The sequence below is a fragment of the Taudactylus pleione genome, unplaced genomic scaffold (genome assembly GCF_031769625.1).
Source record: "Taudactylus pleione unplaced genomic scaffold, aTauple2 ptg000018l, whole genome shotgun sequence".
NCBI lineage: Eukaryota > Metazoa > Chordata > Amphibia > Anura > Myobatrachidae > Taudactylus > Taudactylus pleione.
In genome coordinates, this window is record NW_028284420.1 from 568,234 (window position 1) to 587,027 (window position 18,794).

The window sequence follows — 18,794 nt, forward strand, 5'->3', positions numbered from 1 at the left end:
CCAGGGGGTCCATAAACCTAAACCTAAGACCCCCGGCTTACCTTCGTTCGCTGGGTGTCGGGTTTTCCTAGTGGGGCTAATGATAGGTGTCGGGATTTCGACACCTATCTTTTAGTCCTATGTTGTGTCGTGATATCGGCGGGCGGGACAGCACCCGTAAGTATCCAGATTGCATCCCCCAGTAGCACCCAAGTGAAAAAAAGAATAACATACAGGTGCAGTCCACTTTATATCTTTGAGTTATAATAGAAGGTTGACAACCTTATATAATATCCCATTCACAGGTGATGTATGCAATCAACTTCACAGTGCCAACAAGAATATGGATTCTTCCAATTCAGATAAATTCGGATACCACAAAATATGCATCTGTCCCCTGTAGTCCTAAGCACTTAAAGCATATTAGGCTGGTGGGACACAAAAAATAGTGCAAAGACCCTAAACAGGTAAAAGTAATTTAATAAAACAAAGTACTCACAAAGTCTAAAAACAACATATCATATAGTTACTCCTCAGTGGCACACCTGCTGGGCTAGATGCTCCACTGGACGTCCCTCTTTGGTGTTAATATAGAACAGGTAGCCCCCGGCACCACAGGAATCATCAGCAAGTGTAAATATGCAGCAGGTTACAATGAGCAGTCCACAGTGATAGAGCCACGCTTAACACATTTCAGACCTTCTCAGTCCTTCCTTAGAAGCAGTGAATGAAAGATATTTAGAGGAGTTTGGAGATAGTCTGTTGAAATGCACCCACTAACCCTAACCTTCAGGTACTCCCCCAAATGTAACAGCTGCTGTACACATGGTTTCCTTCACTTCCACTCTCATCACCTCTTCTCACTCAGGCTACCAGGGTTTCTCTTGGGTTGCACCTTTTCTCTGGGACTCCCTTTGCCAGGCAAACAGGCAATTACCGAGAATCGAAACGTTTAAAGGTTCTCTGAATGCTCCTTTCTTCAGTGAAGCATACTATATAACAAACCATCATCATAACTTGCTTCACATGCCGGTACTTCTCCCACCAGAATCTGATTTAAGCTAGGTACACACCTATAAAATCATCGGGCCGCTCTTTTCATTCCTGGCCCCCTCATGCGATATCTTAAGAGTGTGTTTGTACCTTCGATCGGCAAAACAAAACGGTTGCATTGAAAGATCAAGTTTTATGTGCAGTTTAATTTTCATCTGCTTCGATGGTACAATATCGGACAAAAAATGAAGTGTGTACGCAGTTACAACCGTTCGGTCCAATGCTTCTGCCCATTCTCCTCCAGCAGCAGCTTCGCCTTTGTGTATTTTCAGCAAATAGTTTAGATAGATGAGTTTCCTGGATCGCAAGTTAAAGGTGTGTACGCATGAACCGCCACTTTGAACGGGACTTTGAACCTTAGTGTTATTGATAGTAAGATAGCACCAAAAGTATGATTGTACAAGTATGTACCTAGCTTTATAGTATATTCTTTCAACCTACATGTTCCTTCCTTTTTTGTTTCTGTTTCTTCTAGATTGTAAACTCATTACAAGTCCTAATTATTTTGAAATAGATATAATAATAACCCATCTTCTCTACATTGCATTCTATGGTAACTGCCAGCTGCAGCATGTGTATCAATACAATACTGGGCCACAAATAGATCCTCTCTGCTACTTCTGGTAACAAGATGGAAAAACGCAGGACATTAAGGAGCCTAAAAAATATCTGCCATGATTTTCAGGTGACATCAGTTTGTCACAAATCCTCTCCATCACATCTGCGCCCTTGGTCTTGTCTGGCGTAATGCAGCATATCTTAGTGGCAGGCTGTGTTTTGCTCCTATGAAAGGGACAGTTTGGTAGGCCTGCTTGCAAAGCTTGCCCCCCCCAGTTCTAGAGTTATTAATAGATGAGACACAGGAAGGATTGATGTAACCCAAGCTGCTCCTCTGCCGGCTCATGTAACTCCACATATGACACACAGAAAACACAGTGAATGTGGATTTCTATACAGGGGCAATTGGGAAGTTACCTGCAGAAGGGTTACAGAAAGACTGGCAGCATATAGGTAAGGACATTTTAGGCTGTTATCCATCTTTCTCTCTCTGGTCCTGAAAAAGTGCAAACTCACTACAATGTTTGATGTCACTTGGAGACAGCAAAATACCAATACATTAATGTATTGCATTTTTTTTTACCTATATTGAATAGAATGTTTTAAACAGTATTTTTATTTTGTCCTTCAAAGCATACACATTTACCATCTAATTTCTCTTGTATGTAAAATTGTCTTTGATTGCTTGTTCTTTCTTCACTAAGGGTATACAGCACTCTCCAAATAGCATGGTCCGAAACCTTTGCTTACAGCACACTACATGCTACCTAAGTCTTTTTCTTTACAGGTCCTTGTCCTTGCACATCTCACAAATCTAGATGTGCTCAAGCCATTTATTCTTCATAGACCGTCATTTTATCTCAAAAGGATTTTACATCATCCTACTTTACTTACATTTTATAACATAGGGCCCGATTCAGAGTTGGACGCATTTAAAACATCGGACGCAGATGGGAATTGCATGGAGATCCATGCTATTCCGATAGGTGTTCCTGAGGTGGGGCATTCCGACTGGCACCCATGTACCGTCGAACATTCTGAGCAACCAGAGGGTTCCTTAATTGTCCGATGGTGCGACCGATGTCCGTTCAATGGTGCGACTATTTGCTCGGCGGTGGCATTAGCATAAATTCGCAGTAGCGGCTGTGGCAAAAGTTGCAGTTGGTACTGCAGTAGCGTCCTCCTCTGAAACAGGCTTGTACAGAAGTGTCCATATACATCTCCCTTCCTTGCTCGTTAAACAGCCCTTCTAGTCATGCCATGTAGTGATTTGGTATCGCTAAACGTTTTTTCGTGCGACTTTTTATCTTCAAATGCATCTTATTCACAGAGTGATGCGAGTAGAACACACAAGCAGTTTCTGTTGATTAAAATGATATGCAGCATGCCTGTAATCTGTGTGCAACTGTGGTCATATCTGCATGTGAAATGCTACATTGCAGTGTCACAGCCGCTGACACTGTAACGTAGTATTTTGCATGCAGATACAGGGGCATATCTATAATGGGTGCACATCCAGCACCCATAGCATACTTACCTCTACGGAGTCCCACGTCGGAGCGGGGGTCTGGCGCTCTAAAAACGACAGGAAAATGGCAGCCGCGGCCATTTTCCCGTCGTTTGCGCATGCACACTACAGGAAAAATGGCCGCCGTGGCCATTTTCCCGGTGACCTGTGCATACTGTATGGACTCTGGGCGCACTCTAGTGCTCAGAGTCTATAACTCTGGTGCTGGCCGCACACAGCTCAGTGCGCTGCCGGCCGTCGGACAGAGAGGAGGGGGCACGTGTCGAAAACTGCACACAGGCCCCCTCCTCTCTAGAAACGCCCTATGCAGATATACCCGCAGTCACACACAGAATATAGGCATGCTGCATATCATTTTAATCATAGAAGCTGCTTGTGTGTACTATCTACATCACTTTGCGGATAAGATGCATTTGAAGGTAAAAATTTGCAAGAAAAGGTGCCCAAAGCTACCGAGTTATGAGTGGCATCAGGGACACACAATGGCAGAAAAAAAATATTTAGGAATGAAAGGTATAGATATGCCTATTATGGAGCCAGCACGAGTATTGATCTCTTTACAAAAGGGAACAAGTTTTGGGCAACTCCACCACGCACAGAAAAGAGATCCAATGGCCGATGCACATCTCCAGCACAGATTTGAGATTTCTGGGTGCATTTTGTTTAACCTGGAGGGAATGAAAAAAGTTTTTTAAGCATTCTCTTTAACGCGTACACAGATAGAGCTAGATGCCATGTTGGTTTATATATTGTCCCAATTCTCATGGTGTAAAGTTTCCCCCATGTCGACCTCCTATACCTGCCTGTGACAACAAATTAATTTTAACGGCGTTGATCCGGCCAATCCAGCAAATATGGATTTTTGGGCCAAAATGGTGGCATGAACAGGGTGCAAAAGTTTCTACCATCCAGTGGAAGAATACGCACGGAAGTCTGCTGCAAAAATAGCTAATGAATGCAATCACAAAGCCATCGCACAGCCAGCATAGAGACGCCCACTAGTCCTGCGTATACATCGCAACATCGAGTGACATCGGCCCCTCACGCAGAATTACAGCAGCCCTGACCTTACCCAGAAATTGCTAACCTTATAGTACGCAGTGAGTACTCAAGCTACGTATGCCGTCGCAGTGGCTAATTTATGCACGCCCATGCGACGGTGTTGAAATGGACAGGCACGCATGCGTTTCTCCTACCATTCCTATGTCACCAGCCCCAAACGCTGACCTTCCATCACTCACTCTGCGACGGCTTTCTGCCTGAGTGATCGCAGTGCGATCGCAATGCTAACGCACGTACGTGCACTGCGGTGCATAACCATGCACGGAACGCACCATCCACCGATTTGCATATGCTGTTGCAGTTGTGATATGTGATGAATCAGGCCCTAGGTTCATACTTTTGCATAAACAGGCAAAAACAAGATTTACATTTGTGACATTATTTAATTGAAATAAACTGGTGGAGAGGGGAAATTTAATGTAGTGTCCTATGCATGGGGAGCAAAAGTGTTCTAATATCTCAGCAGATCGGGTAATTTCCCCACCTTGTACGTCTGCTGAAAAGCATACTTCTAGACCAGTCTTATAGAAACCTTCAAGTACATAAATGAACCCTTACAGGGTTCCGCCTTTTAAATCATCTGACAATGTGTTATGACTGCACAGAAGTGTGAAACAACTTGCATTTGTGCCCTCTAAAGCATTTTCATAAAACTACATGAAACAAAAGATAAAGATGGTCCTGCCTAAACGTGTTTACAATCTAATGCTGCCCATCTACCACAAGATCTGGGGACAACGGCACGATTACGACATTATAATCATGCCGTCGTCCCCCTAGGGGTGAAGTGCATACACTGAACGTTCAGACGTTCAGTGTATGCAGATCAATCATCCCCGAACATGGCAACCTGACGGCGGTTGACCATCATGTTCGGGCTATGATAGATGTTAAAAATGACCAGCAGGCACGCACATCGCTCGTTGTTTTTATCATTTTACTGCCCGATTTGCGGACGATTTGCAAGCGATTGCACGATAATGACGCCGTTATCATGCAATCGCCTGTCAAAATCACCTAGTGGATGGGCAGCATAAGAGGTATGAGGTAATCACTTGCATAAGGTAAAAGTTATCAATTGCAGATGATGATGATACATGTTGATGGATACAGGTAATGGGTGTAATGGGTGTATTGCTCCAGGCATTTACAATACTGTGGGTACAGCACTAGTTCTGGCACTAGGCGATTACAGGCACTGTGCTAGTTTCCATCTTTAGGCAACTGGTGATTACAAGTACACAAGCATTGTATAATTCGAAGGGAAGAAGGTACAAGAACCCTACGTGATGAACCAAATATTTCACATAATGATTCATGTGTCCGTAAGACCTTCCAGTCTGCAGCAGTTCAATGGTCTTGACCCATTACTTGTTCCCTAAAAATGGCCTGACTATGAAATTTACATCCATTTCAGTTTTTGCTAAGCTAAACTTTTTTTCAAACCTCTAGCAGTTGGTTGTGCCTTTCCACCTGAAAAAGTAAAATCTGTAAAGTTCATAGCAATGAATTTGCTCCACATTGGCCTGTATTCAATTCCCAGGGATGAGCGGTCATAACGTTCAGTCCTCCAGAATTACGGTACAGCAATATTCCAGGTTACCTGCACACCTTTATGTATGAAAGTAAAACTTTGCAAAGTTTGTTGCTGCAAGATGCTGGAGAAATGGTCGGAACACCAGCACCTCGTGCACATCAGTACTCATTTATTTGCGCCCCCACCCCCTAGATTGAATGGGGATGCTCCTCCCCTGTCACAGCACAGTATGCTGAACCAGCATTCAGGCTCACACATGTAAGTGCAAATATGTAGTTGGGCAAAGATGTTCGTTGCATAAGATAAGTGTTCTTACACAGTCTCAGGGTTGCGTCTGTCCATGAGGAAAGCCAGGGAGAAAGACGCACGGAGTCGCCCAGCATACGCAGTAGTGTATGTCAGAGGTCGGACCTCTTGCTGATCTCTGGCAGGTCTTAGAGACACTGGCTCACTTACTTGTTTGCAGCATGGATGCAGGCAGCGCCATAGCACCATAGCGCTCCTCATCCAACACCTCAGAGGGTGTTCTATGTGTAGCATTTAGAATTTACTCAGGCTTTACTATTCAGATTTGTCAGCTCTCCCTCACAGGTGTGAAATATGCATAGAACTGCTTCTTTTTGTTGTAGATGAGCAAAATGTCTCATTTCTTATGATGGCATATAATATGGCTAAGAATTCTATTTGTTGTGATGGCAGCTGTTAGTCCTTTTTATTTCTATAGCTGTGAACTGCCGGTAGGGGTTCTCCAGCTCTTTGACTTGGATGGTAATCTAATATACGTATTACCTCTTCATTAAGAAAAAGAGAGACAATGTCATAAACATTTGATGAGAGTTATTTAGTTTCAGAACACGTGGGTTAGTTATGTACTGTAGATGCATTTACCATTACTAGAAAGTTCTCCAACGCTGGTGAGTAAGGTACTTTTAATTGTGTAAGTGAAAGTCTAGTGAATTTACCTGCTGTTGTGACTGTGACAAGCCATTGAGATCATTTTCTTCTTTCAGCTGTGAAATACTAATGGGTTCTTTACACTATAAACCAAATGACAACTTTCTTAGCACATAACACACACTGATGTAAAATCATGTAAAGGTTCTTTGTGCAAAGTTCCTGTCAAATTCCTTACTGAGCATGCAAAATGCTTGTGTGATGGCTTTTTTCTCGGGGAGTATGGAACGCCATAACGCCATTACTTGAAAAATGCAATGCTCTCTGAATGTTTAGGGATACACAGACATGTTTTGTAATGTCTGGATGCCTGTGGAGGACTTTTCTTCCATACAGAGTATAGTTGATATATGGATGATTGCAAATACATGGTACGCTACCAGGCCAACTACCATGAGGCATACATGCCTACCCTCCCGATTTTTCGGGTAACCCCCCGCACCCCCGGAAGGGTAGGCATTTCTCCTAGTGAAGTGGGCAGAATGAGGAGAATACCCGCGGCGATCGCGGGTCTCCGTGAAGGAGGCGGGGCTTAAGATGTGATTCTGCATGAATCACAGCATTTGGCCCCGCCCCCTATGTAAATTGTACACAATCACGGCAGTTTTGCCACAAGGGGGCGGGGCTTAATGACGCGGTTCGTTAGGCCCCACCCCCATCGGCCCCCTGCTGCTTCTCTTACCCGGGCTTCTCCCGGGAAGAGATTCTAAAAGGTAGGTAAGTATGCTTTGAGGCCTTACAATAGACAATTACATGGCCCAGAGTGGGTACTGTTATAAGCAGTATAGGGACCACCAGTATCAGAGAAGCCATGAAGCTGGCCTAGTGGCTTACCATGTATGTGCAAATGCATGCAACAAATATCTCTGAATTTCTATTACCATATAGTTTTCAAGTACTGTTGCAGGTATAATTTAGGGCCGTATTCAATTTGAGGCGTTAAGTCTGTATTCGCGGTAATTTACCACCGATGATGTCATTATCGCCTGTTTTAGTTTTCTCCGTATTCAATTTGAAAGACTTTCCACCTCGGCGGAAAGTTAACGCAATGTAATAGGCGGAAAAGTATCGCCTATGAATAGCAGGCGTTAAAAAGTGAATAATTGGGGTTTTGGGGTGCAACATTGCGGAACCCCCATGCATCCTTCAGAGAGTCCCCCAAAGGTAATCTGTGTCAAAATTTTTTTAAAAAACACTTTTGTACACCCCCAAAAAATCACTTTAATTTTGGGGGTGAAAAAAAAAAAATTGGGTGACAAAGTTAAAAACTAGCGAACTTTACTCTGGGAGGTTTCCAAGTATGGCCCAAGTGTTTTTTTCATTGCAGCTGCTTGCGGCAGGTGGGTTTTTCACGTTTTTTTCAACTCACTTTAGCAACTTTAAAATAAAAAAAATCTTCGAAAATCTGGCTGCCAAGCCTGAGGCTGGTTTGGCTTTTGGAGGGGGGCCCTATGTCATTTTTTTACAGGTATAAACACAACGGGAATTTTAGGGAAAAAATCCAGGAAACCCCCTAAAGATGTTTAGACATAGGGGATCACTATGGGTACCCCCATTTTTATCTCCTAAAGAAAGTCAGGATTTGTAATAGCCGCTGGCAGGTGCATTTTTGCTGAATTTTTTAAAAATGACTTTAGGTACTTAAAAATATGCTAGTACCCATTTTCATGTACCCCAAATTTGATGGGACCATTTTTAAAAATGAAAAAAATTAGCTAAATGCTCTTCTGCATCATTTCTTCAAAGTCGGGGAAAAAAAACACCTGCCGCGGCTATTTAAAATCCTGACTTTTCTTTTGCAGCCAAAAACGGGGGTACCCATAGTGATCCCCCATGTCTGGACATCTTTAGGGGGGTCCTAGGATTATTTCCTGAAAATTCCAGTTTTTTTACCGCCGATCCAAGTATCGCTGGGTCCTGTTTTCGCCTACTTTCAAATCGATTACGGGGATACGCGGGCACGCGCGTGATAATATAACGCCTGGAAAACAGGCGAAGTCAGCGTTAAGTCCGGGTCGCGTTAAGTTAACGCGGCTCGGCTCAAATTGAATACGGGCCTTAGTGTGCTGGGGGACACCCCCCATTTTTTTTTTTTTTTTAGTATGACCCATCCCTTTCATGCACCTGGAGAGTATTGCCAAATTGACAGCATTCCACTTTGTTATGTCTACTAGTGCTCACTAATGCAGCACAGATGGTGTAATGGTTAGCATTACTGCCTCACAGCACTGAGGTCATGGGTTTGTTCCCACTATGGCCCTAACTGTGTGGAGTTTTTATATTCTCCCTGTGCTTGCGTGGGTTTCCTCTGGGCGCTCCAGTTTCCTCCCACACTCCAAAATTATACTGGTAGGTTAATTGGCTCCCAACAAAATTAACCCTAGTGTGTATGTGTATGCAGAGTTGGACTGGCCCACAGGGGTACAGGGGAAATCCCTGGTGGGCCCCACTGCCTGTGGACCCACCCCCTTCCCTAGGTGTCAGGTTCCAGACCCCAAATTATAGATTGTTACTCTATTAGATGGTCAGTGACCAGAAACACTGATCGGAATGTGGGATTGGTTCCTTTCTATAGAAACTACACCAAGATGTGCCCATTGGTTAGCCAAACATCTGTGGTGGCTGCCCATAGCCTTTAAGCATGGGCCCCTACCACTGCATTCCCCGGTGGGCCCTGCATGGCCCAGTCCGACACTGTGTGTATGTGATAGGGCATATAGATTGTAAGCTCCACTGGGACAGGGACTGATGTGAAGGGACAGGGACTGATGTGAAGGGACAGGGACTGATGTGAATAGCCAAATTTTCTCTGTAAAGCGCTGCGGAATATGTGTACGCTATATAAATAATTGATAATAAATAAATAATGCGCTGCCGGCTAGAGAGGAGATTGCCAGGACAAAGACTGCACACGGGCCCCCTCCACTCTTAATATGCCCCTGCTAAGTGTTCTGGTAAACGTTCAAACATTCACACTAGCAAGGTAATGGTGTGGAAGATTGGCAAGTGCCAGTATCAGTGTGAAATGCAAGTATTTGGACTTTGCTTGAGAGATCTCCCTGGGCAGTGCCATTAGGAAGCATATTGTTGGTGTGCAAAATATAAATTCTAGGGGAAGATTTATCAAAGCTTGTATAGTGACAAAGGAGAGAGAGATAAAGTACCAACCAATCAGCACCTGTCATTTTTCAAACACAGGGCTTGAGTCAGAGATGGACGCAATGCCGATATTTTTGCAGAACGAGCGATTGTATGCTATTGCGCATGTGCGAACGCCTTACAGCGCATGTGCAGCGATTGCATTGCGATTACTCTCGTACACAGGAACCACTCACAAAGTGAGTGACAGGTAGGCAGCGTTTGGGGTTGGTAACGGGGGTAGTTAGAAAAACGCAGGCGTGTCTGACCTTTGTACGCCGTTTCATGGGGCTGCATAAATTAGCCATTGCGATCAGATTCGGAGTATGATAGCCTTCTGCGTGTTAGGAGAGCTGCAGTGTTTGCGTCTGGTCAGACTTGACTTACATGCTGCGTGACTGCCCGATGAGCATTGATAGTACCAATGTTAAAGCTGTTGTATGTCATCGGACAAATATGAGAAGGCAGCAGTGAGTTTCCCTATGCTTGGCTAGGCTTTGGATTCATTAGCATATTTTAGCAACTGCGATCCGTGAGAGTATGCAGTTGCGATTGCATTAGCGTAAATTTCTGAATCAGGCCCACATCCTGTAAAATAGCAGTTAGTAGCTGATTGGCTAGTACTTGTTCTCTCTCCACTTTATCTCTCTCCAAGCTTTGATAAATCTCCCCCTAGTATAGAATTCAGCAAGTACATTATCTGTATCTAATGACAGTGGGCAGTTCTGACTACAAATTGAGAATGGGGAAACAGATCAGAATTGTTGAGAATATGTGGTTTGTAGAGTGAAAAGTAATATTTGTCAAATTGAGCTTCATATATCCAGTATCCAGTTACCTCAGCCCGTCCCTGTTCTGCCCCTCTCCACTATACTTTGGTCCTGGTGATCTGTCCAGTCTCTCGTATGTCAAAGACATGACAGACCACCTTCAATTATTAATTTGCTATTTATATTTATCATCCTCATAAGCAGTTACATTTCTTCATACAATATCTCTTCTTTGTCGAAAAATTGCGATCACAGTGAGGTATTATTTGTGCATTTCATCCTTCCCATTCTTTAACCACAGTCATTGACCAAAATAAATTCCCAGCAACTTCATTGGCTATTACATATTGTCCCTATTTTGCCAAAGAGAGTTTCTCCAGATAAACTGCTGACTCCCTGAAGTGTTAGAGAGAGAGTTGCCTGCTGCCTGGAGATAAAACATTTGGCCTGTCATGAGGATCCCCTGTAGCACAAGATAAACCAGAGAGGCCTCCCTCTGTATTTATCTGTACTGAGTAGTCATCACAAATAGACAGATACTGGTAACTGAAACACGGGTGCCTAATTGCACTGGGGGCCTTTTGAAAAAGGTAAGTGTGCAAGTTTGTTACATCATCGTTATGTGCAAGATATGTATGTAAAATATACATAATTTGGTTGTGAATTAATAATAGTGCTTTTATTATACCCTCAAGCAGTGAATAAAGTGGATAAGTGGACCAGTAGAGAAGTTGCCCATAGCTACCAATCAGCTTGTACCTATTATTATTGTTTTATAGACTGTACTTGATAAATTCTACTTCAAAGCTGATTGGTTGCTATGTGCAACTTCTCCACTGTTCCACTTCTCCACACATTTCACTGCTTGATACATAAACCCCAAAGTGGCTTTTTAATAGAACTAAGCACTCAGAAATATTGTGCTTTTCTAAGTGAGTGACAAATAAATATAAGAGGACTTTTTTTCTGTACAATGAGGCTAGGTAATATTATGTTCCCAAATTTTGAAGGCAGAGCGGTGACCCTGAGCTCAGATCTAGCCGGGGCCCTAACTGTTTGATGTTTATATGTTATTCACATGTTTGCATGGGTTTACTTTGGGTGTTCTTGTCTCCTCACTCAGTACAAAAACACTCTAGTGGGTTAATTAACTTGTCAAAAAATGGACCCTAGTGTGTTTGTATATGTGTGGTAGAAAATTTAGACTGTTAGCTCCTATGGTACCTAAGTTTAATATTCTCTATAAGGCACTGCTTAATGTGTAAAGGTTATTAATTAAATGTAAGTGTTCATAGTATATGGATTACTGTATGTCTTAAACCTCTCTTGTGCCTGTTCATGACTGATGTCTTTTGTTATCAGAGATGTGTGACAAAATAACACTGGAATTATTTACCAAAACTGTGCTGTGCATTTTACAGGGGTTTCTCTACAATTACGTAATATCTACGCTATTTCTAACCTGGATGATCTAGAAACTCAGATAAAAAAGGAACTTGTTATAATATTGTAATGTGCAGAGTTGTACTGACCAGAAGATTCTCAATGCAGACTTCATGGTGGAGTTATAACTAGAAATAACTGTTCATATACAGACCACTAAACGGGATGTAGTTATTAGACCGGCGGACGCAATGCCGCCGGTCTAAATATCGACACTTTGTGCCCGACACGGGACTTAACATAGGCGTCGAAATCCCGACGCCTATGTTAATCCCAACGCCGGAAGACTGACCCCCGCCATCATGGTCGTCGTCTGACGGGTAAGTATAACACTTAGCCCGGGGATGAGGGGGGTTAAGTTTAGGGACCCCCGGGGGGACTTAGGGTTAGGCACCACCCTGGGAAAGGTTAGGGTTAGGCTAGGAGAAGGGGTGGTTAGGGTTAGGCGCCACTAAGGAGAGGTTAGGGTGCGGGGAGGGGGGGGGTAGGTTTAGGCACCCCTGGGGGGAGGTTAGGGTTAGGCTCTACAGGGGGAGGTAAGGGGTTGGCACCCCTAAAGGAGGGTTGGGGGGGAGGGGAGGGTTAGGATACTTACCACTACCTGTCGGGATCTCCTACCGTCGAGGTTTTCACCGTCACTGTCAGCCGCTGGTATTTCAATCCCATTCCCACTAAACTTAGTAGGAACATTGACTGTGACATGTTATTTTTGTTGGAAAGTCCTGTCCAATAAACATACAATTAGGCCACATACTAGAGTGGTAAGATTCCATTTACCATCGCTGAAGCCTATTAATGCAGTCCGAAGATGACCACAGCACATACCAATAGCTGTTATTGTCTGATCACATTTACCAATATCCCTTATAATGATCAAATTGATTTAGATGTTTAGATAGCAGCCCAATATTAGCTGTGATATTGCTACTTGTGTGCCCTGTGCCAGAGAGAGCATTGGCGCCCCCACATTTTTTAAATAGGGACATAAGATAATAGTGCACCTGTAAATGGGCAATGGCCTCATGGGGAAGGGCCAGGGAGGAGATAGGGAAGGCCAGGAGATGCTGGGGATAAAAGAAGAGGAAGCTGCAAGTGAGAATGATAATAAACAGGAAAACTGATAGGCCCAAACAGCGCCCCCTGCCCTGCGGTGCACCACCCTAGTTACGGCCCTGGCCTGGTATCACAGTTGCCTACTCTCATAGAACACCTTCGGGACTATGAATTTCTAGAGTCCTCACGGACTATTGGAGAAGAAGGCCACTCTCTCCTGCATACTTCCTATTTTCTAGCGAAATGGGCAGATGCATGATGACTCAATTCTCAAAAAAGTTGGTGTGTCCAGGGTTAGAGGAGAGGGCAGTTCTCAGTGATATCTTTGTCAGGTATCAGAGCATTTTTATATCTTCTAGTATTGAATATTTATCATTTTACCTGCCGCCTCTTAGATTGTCAACTCATTTGGGAAGGGTCATCTTTACCTTCTGTTCATGATTACCTACCCTGCTGTGTAATATGTCAGTACTTTACAAATAAAATATAATTATAATAATGATGCAATTAGAAATGACCAATTTTATACTTACGAAACTTTGATGGAAACGTAATAAGAATAAGGAAAGAAGGGAAGAAGGATAATGTTAAAACAGATCAATTTATTTGTAAGTAAAAAATGTGTAAGGGTATGCCGATATCTATAATAATTCAGTACGGGTAAAAATAATAATAAATAAGCGGGCAAATGTTGTTGACAACCACATACAAAACAAATCGGTGGGAGTGTATGCTTAGGATAGTGCATGTACATACACGACAGTGTGATGTGAGGGAATTGGGAAAGAGGGGTGAGAGAGGGTATGTTGACCGAGTCCAGCAGGAGTCCAGTTGTAAAACCATAGTACATGGCTGCCGGGGTATATGTTCCGATTGATGCCAATCCCGGATATTGTTTTATACAGCTGATTCTGTCGGTGCACTAGTGAGTAGATGGCCGGCCATACTACTAAGCTCTGTGGTGGATAGCGGTGACTGGGGGTTGTTAGCCGAGTGCTTCGGTACTTGCCACATCCTAGATGGGCGGGCTAGGAATTAGTACCTGGTTGGCCGTATCCGCCGTGTGCGCGGCTGTCAGTACAGCATGTCCTTCATGTTCAGCGGCTGTTATTTTCCATATTCAGCGGTGTGTTTTTTTCTATTGTACACACAGAGTTATTATATACAGTTACCATTAAGTCAGGTTCGCTTGTTGCATGTAGATTATTGAAATGTGATCATTCATTTGCACCAAGAATACACAAGGCTAGCGCTGAGCAGCACTATTTAGTGCAAAATGAATGGTGTTTCTAAGGAGGTTGGTAACCACAAGCGACTCCTTATACAGGTCAAAGTCGCCTTGCAGCGCTGCTGTACAAATTTTGATAATTGTAAATAATTTGATTTAATTGTTTTCATATTTAAAACATATGATCAAAACTTATGTAATCAGAAATCCTTATTTTTCTACATATTTTTTTTTATAACAAGATAAGGAACAGCTATGTTGCTTGCTTAGTATAGGTACAATCTAAAAACATATTACAATATTTGTCTAAACCAAGCAATGACTTTTGCACTAACCATCTCTTTTACTGGAATCACCATTATTTTATTTATCTCAGTGAGCTCGGAAATATGTATTTTTTGTGTCATATTCTTTTTAAATCAATTTATTAAAATACTTACTTTAGAACTGATGTAGACTGCATCTCCTCTCTGATTGTCAGATTGGTGTTTGCCGGTGGACCCATACAGCTTGAAAATCTCGCTCTTCACTGGCTTACCAGGCTGCAGTGACTGCAGCCCAGGGCCTGATTCAGACCCGCTCGTGAGCGCTGAGCGCTCACAAGCGGGTCGATGTTGGCCCAGTGCGCATGCACGAGACCCGGATAGCGACGGGTAAGTCGTCGCTCCGGGTCTCGCTACAAAGGGGGTGAGCTGTCGATGTTGAGGGACAGCATGCCCCCTTTGGTGGGCGAGCCGGGGGCGTGGCTGCCCAGACGGAGGCGTTCCCATGGGAACCCCTACCGTCTAGGGCCGGCTCCACTGACATCACAGGTCATGTCAGTGGGTGGACTTCTTGCTCTGTAACTGGGACTTGCGGCAACGAGGCCCTACCACAAGGGTCTCGTCGCAAGCCCGATGGTCGCGATGGTCTTGACCATCTCGACTATCTTCCTGGCCGCTCGCTATAGCTGTGGGTGGTCACCCACAGCTATACGAGCAGCCAGTGGGCCGCTCCAAAATTAAGAAGGACGTCCCTGATTCAGAGCGAGCGCTCTGTCAGAGCGCTTGCTCTGAATCAGGGCTGTCCTTCTCTTTTTTAGAGCGGTCTCTTGGCCACTCGCATAGCTGTCGGTGACCACTCACAGCTATAGCGAGCGGCCAAAAAGATGGTCGCGATGGTCAAGACCATCGCGACCGTCGGGCTTGCGACAAGACCCTTGTGGTAGGGTCTCGTTGCCGCAAGCCCAAGAGTGCTTTTGGCTCTGACAGAGCCAAAAGCACTCCCACTGACATCACTTGTGATGTCAGTGGGGCTGGCCCTAGACGGTAAGCGTTCCCATGGGAACGCCTCCGTCTGGGCAGCCACGCCCCCAGCCCGCCCACCAAAGGGGGCGTGCTGTCACTCAACATCGACAGCAAGCCCCCTTTGTAGCGAGACCCGGAGCGACGGCTTGCCCGTCGCTATCCGGGTCTCGCGCATGCACACGACGGAGCCGCCTCCTTCGTGCACATGCGCACTGGGCCAACATCGACCCGTTTGCGAGCGCTCAGCGCTCGCGAGCGGGTCTGCTTCAGGCCCAGTGTCCTTACCTTGGGATGTGGTATATGAGATCGTCAGTCATAATGTCGACATTCACTATTTCGACCCAAGATTGTCAATAAGTCTGAATCTCAACAGGGTTTCAAAGTTGACAGTTGTCATGTTGATAATACTATTTAACCCTAACCACAGTCTAACCATAAAGCTGATATGTTCATAATGTATACATAGGGCTCGATTCTATTCTGCGCGAAGTGAATAGCTCCAGGAATCAGCTCCCGGAGCTATTCAATACACCGCGCAGCTAACCCCGACTAAGGATTTCTTCTCGCACCCCTCCGGGGATGCGAGCAGAAATCCGACAAAAGTCCCGGCGCGAGGCTGTTTTCTGCCCTTCGTGCCTGGAAAACAGCATCTCGCCGGGAAGTTAGGTCGGGGAATGCCCGTTCTCGCGCCTCAAACAGGGTGTCTAGTCGCGAGAACGGGCATTCTCCGACTAAACACCGACTATCTCCTGGCACTATTTACATCGTGGGCAATTGAATCGAGCCCATAGTGTTGACATTTTGTCATTGTCGACGTGTTGCATGTCAACATTATGATCCAAGTTGTTGAACTAGTCAACATTACAGTGCCAACATTGAAATGTCGGCATTGAGAATGTTGACAATATAATTTCATACGCTTTACCTGGTATTAGGACTGTATATTACAGAATGATCACCTGGCTTGATATCCTTTACTACAGTATATAATGTACAAATACCATGGACAGATCTAGATGTATTACTGCACTATTAAGAGAGACACAGAGGTTGTTTGAAATCGTAGCATTTGGGGATCATTAAAATAAAGTCTCTGTGGTTGCTCAGCCTGACCTTGGTCTTTCTATGTGAGCGGCTTTAGAAAGAATGATATGTTCTATCCGTTATCACATAAGAGGGACATTTTTTATCACGACACTGACAGGCCTTGCAGTGTATATCATGACAGAGGATGCAGTAAAATGTATGGGTTTTGTAACTTCTTATGTACTTGTCTTTTTATATAGTTCCCATGAATTTACTGCTTTATTATTAACAGTAATTATTATATATGTGTACCATAAACATTTACATGAGTACCTGCAGCAGTGGAGTTTACAATCTATATTCCCTACCACACACACACACACACACACACCTACATACCAGGATTCATTTTGTCAGAAGCCAATCAGTTACAAACTTGTCTTTGGAGTGTGGGAGGAAACCCACGCAGGATGGAACAGAGCTTACCATATCTGCATCACAACACTCTGACTATTTGTGTTTGGGGTTGTCCCCACAAGGTCTATATTAGCCCACTATGTGGTAGTGAAATTAGATTGTAAGCAGCACACGGTATTGTGCAGATCAATATGTTAACCCTGCTTAAATAATAGTACATAGTATTAATGGTACTAGCACCCATGAGTTCCCCATTGCCACAAAAATCCAACTTCCAAGACACCTGTACATCTTATCTGGGCCACTAAGTTCCCTCTAAGCTCTTATTTTTTCCCCCATGTTTGAGCGGACCAGCAGCATATTCTGCCTTGCTGTACTCCTCGTTTACTGGCAAATGGTTCATTGCACTTCTTAGCTCAGAACAGGTTTTCTAAGTCCCTGACAGTGAATACGCTACTATAATTGAATAAGTCCAGAGATGGTCACAAATTTTCACATCATCTGACAACTCATCCTGCCAGAGAGCTGATCTTAGTACAGCATCTTGACTTCTTCTGCGATGTATTGCTACTTATGTTTTATCTTGCAAGATCCTCCTTCCTCTTTATGCACTGTGCCCCCTGGGTTATGTTACGAAGAATTTTTCCAATGATTGTCTAGTGGGCTATAGGGAATGTTTTATACAACCACCTAAAACTTACACATAATTCATGGTTTTATGTGCTATTCACATATAACTGCCATACATGAAACTAACTAGAATCAGAAGAAGAATGACGACTGATCAGATATATTATTTGCAGCACAGCGAATGTGCTCCATACATAATAGGAGTACAAGTTATACATTCCATCCTTTGGGGTCTATAAATATCAGAGTTTAGTAGGAGACATGTCAGTCTGCATGGAGCATGAAAATACACACATACAACAGTGCATGCTGGGAAATATGTACAGTCTGGAATTTTCTTTACCTCTATGTTTAAATCAAAGCTGCAATACTGTAGAACTACAGTGCAAATGCTGTCTATGTTTATGAGTGGTGTTTATACACCCATATGCCATAACATTACACCAGGTGAATAACATTTATTATCTTAATAAATAAATCTGTTTTCATGTGTAAGGGATTCTTCAATATACTGTCGCTTTATATGACAGAGCAATCTTGGTTTGTTTAACTTATCAGCATTGAAGAATCTAAGTTCTAGTAAATGTTATTTCCTAAGCCTAAGTAAAGGAGAAAAGGCCTATCTGTATACGGCAGTTTTGTAATATGCGGAATATTCCGAAATACGGAATTATTTTGGCATGACTCAGATAATGAAACCTTTGATTTTTGATGGTTCAATGTACACAAACTTTATCTAAGGCACAAATTATAAAAAATATTGTATAAAATTAGCTTCAGGCTGTGTGTATAAGGTGTATATGAAACATAAATGAATTTCATTTCTGTACACAAACTTTGCTTGAGCCACAATAATATTGAAAATATTGTATAAAATTACCTGCAGACTTTGTGTATAAGGTGTATATGAAACATAAATTAATTCTGTGTGTATATTGGTGTCCCATTCCCAAGATATTTCATTATGAAATGCAATTATTCCAAAATACGGAATATTCCGTTATCCAAAATACCCCTGGTCCCAAGCATTTTGGATATGGGAGACTCAACCCGTAGTGATATACTCTTTAGTATAAAGCCATTTAAGTTATTTCTCAGAAGTCACCTCACCTAGATTTGCATGCTGTCACTA

At 43.4% G+C, this 18,794-nt stretch overlaps 1 protein-coding gene across 8 annotated transcripts in view; it reads left to right on the plus strand.

The window, feature by feature from the left end:
• The window catches only part of LOC148540598 (microtubule-associated protein tau-like), a 137,564-nt gene that overhangs the window by 36,505 nt on the left and 82,265 nt on the right, over positions 1–18,794 (plus strand). The window contains exon 1 of one of the 8 annotated variants that reach the window (XM_088442216.1): positions 1,940–2,043. The exons of 6 other annotated variants lie outside the window; for them this stretch is intronic. The gene's annotated coding sequence lies outside the window, so the exon portion shown is untranslated. Of the gene's footprint in view, positions 1–1,939; positions 2,044–11,066; positions 11,170–18,794 lie in introns of those variants that run through there. One more of the 8 variants, XM_088442220.1, reaches the window with a different exon arrangement.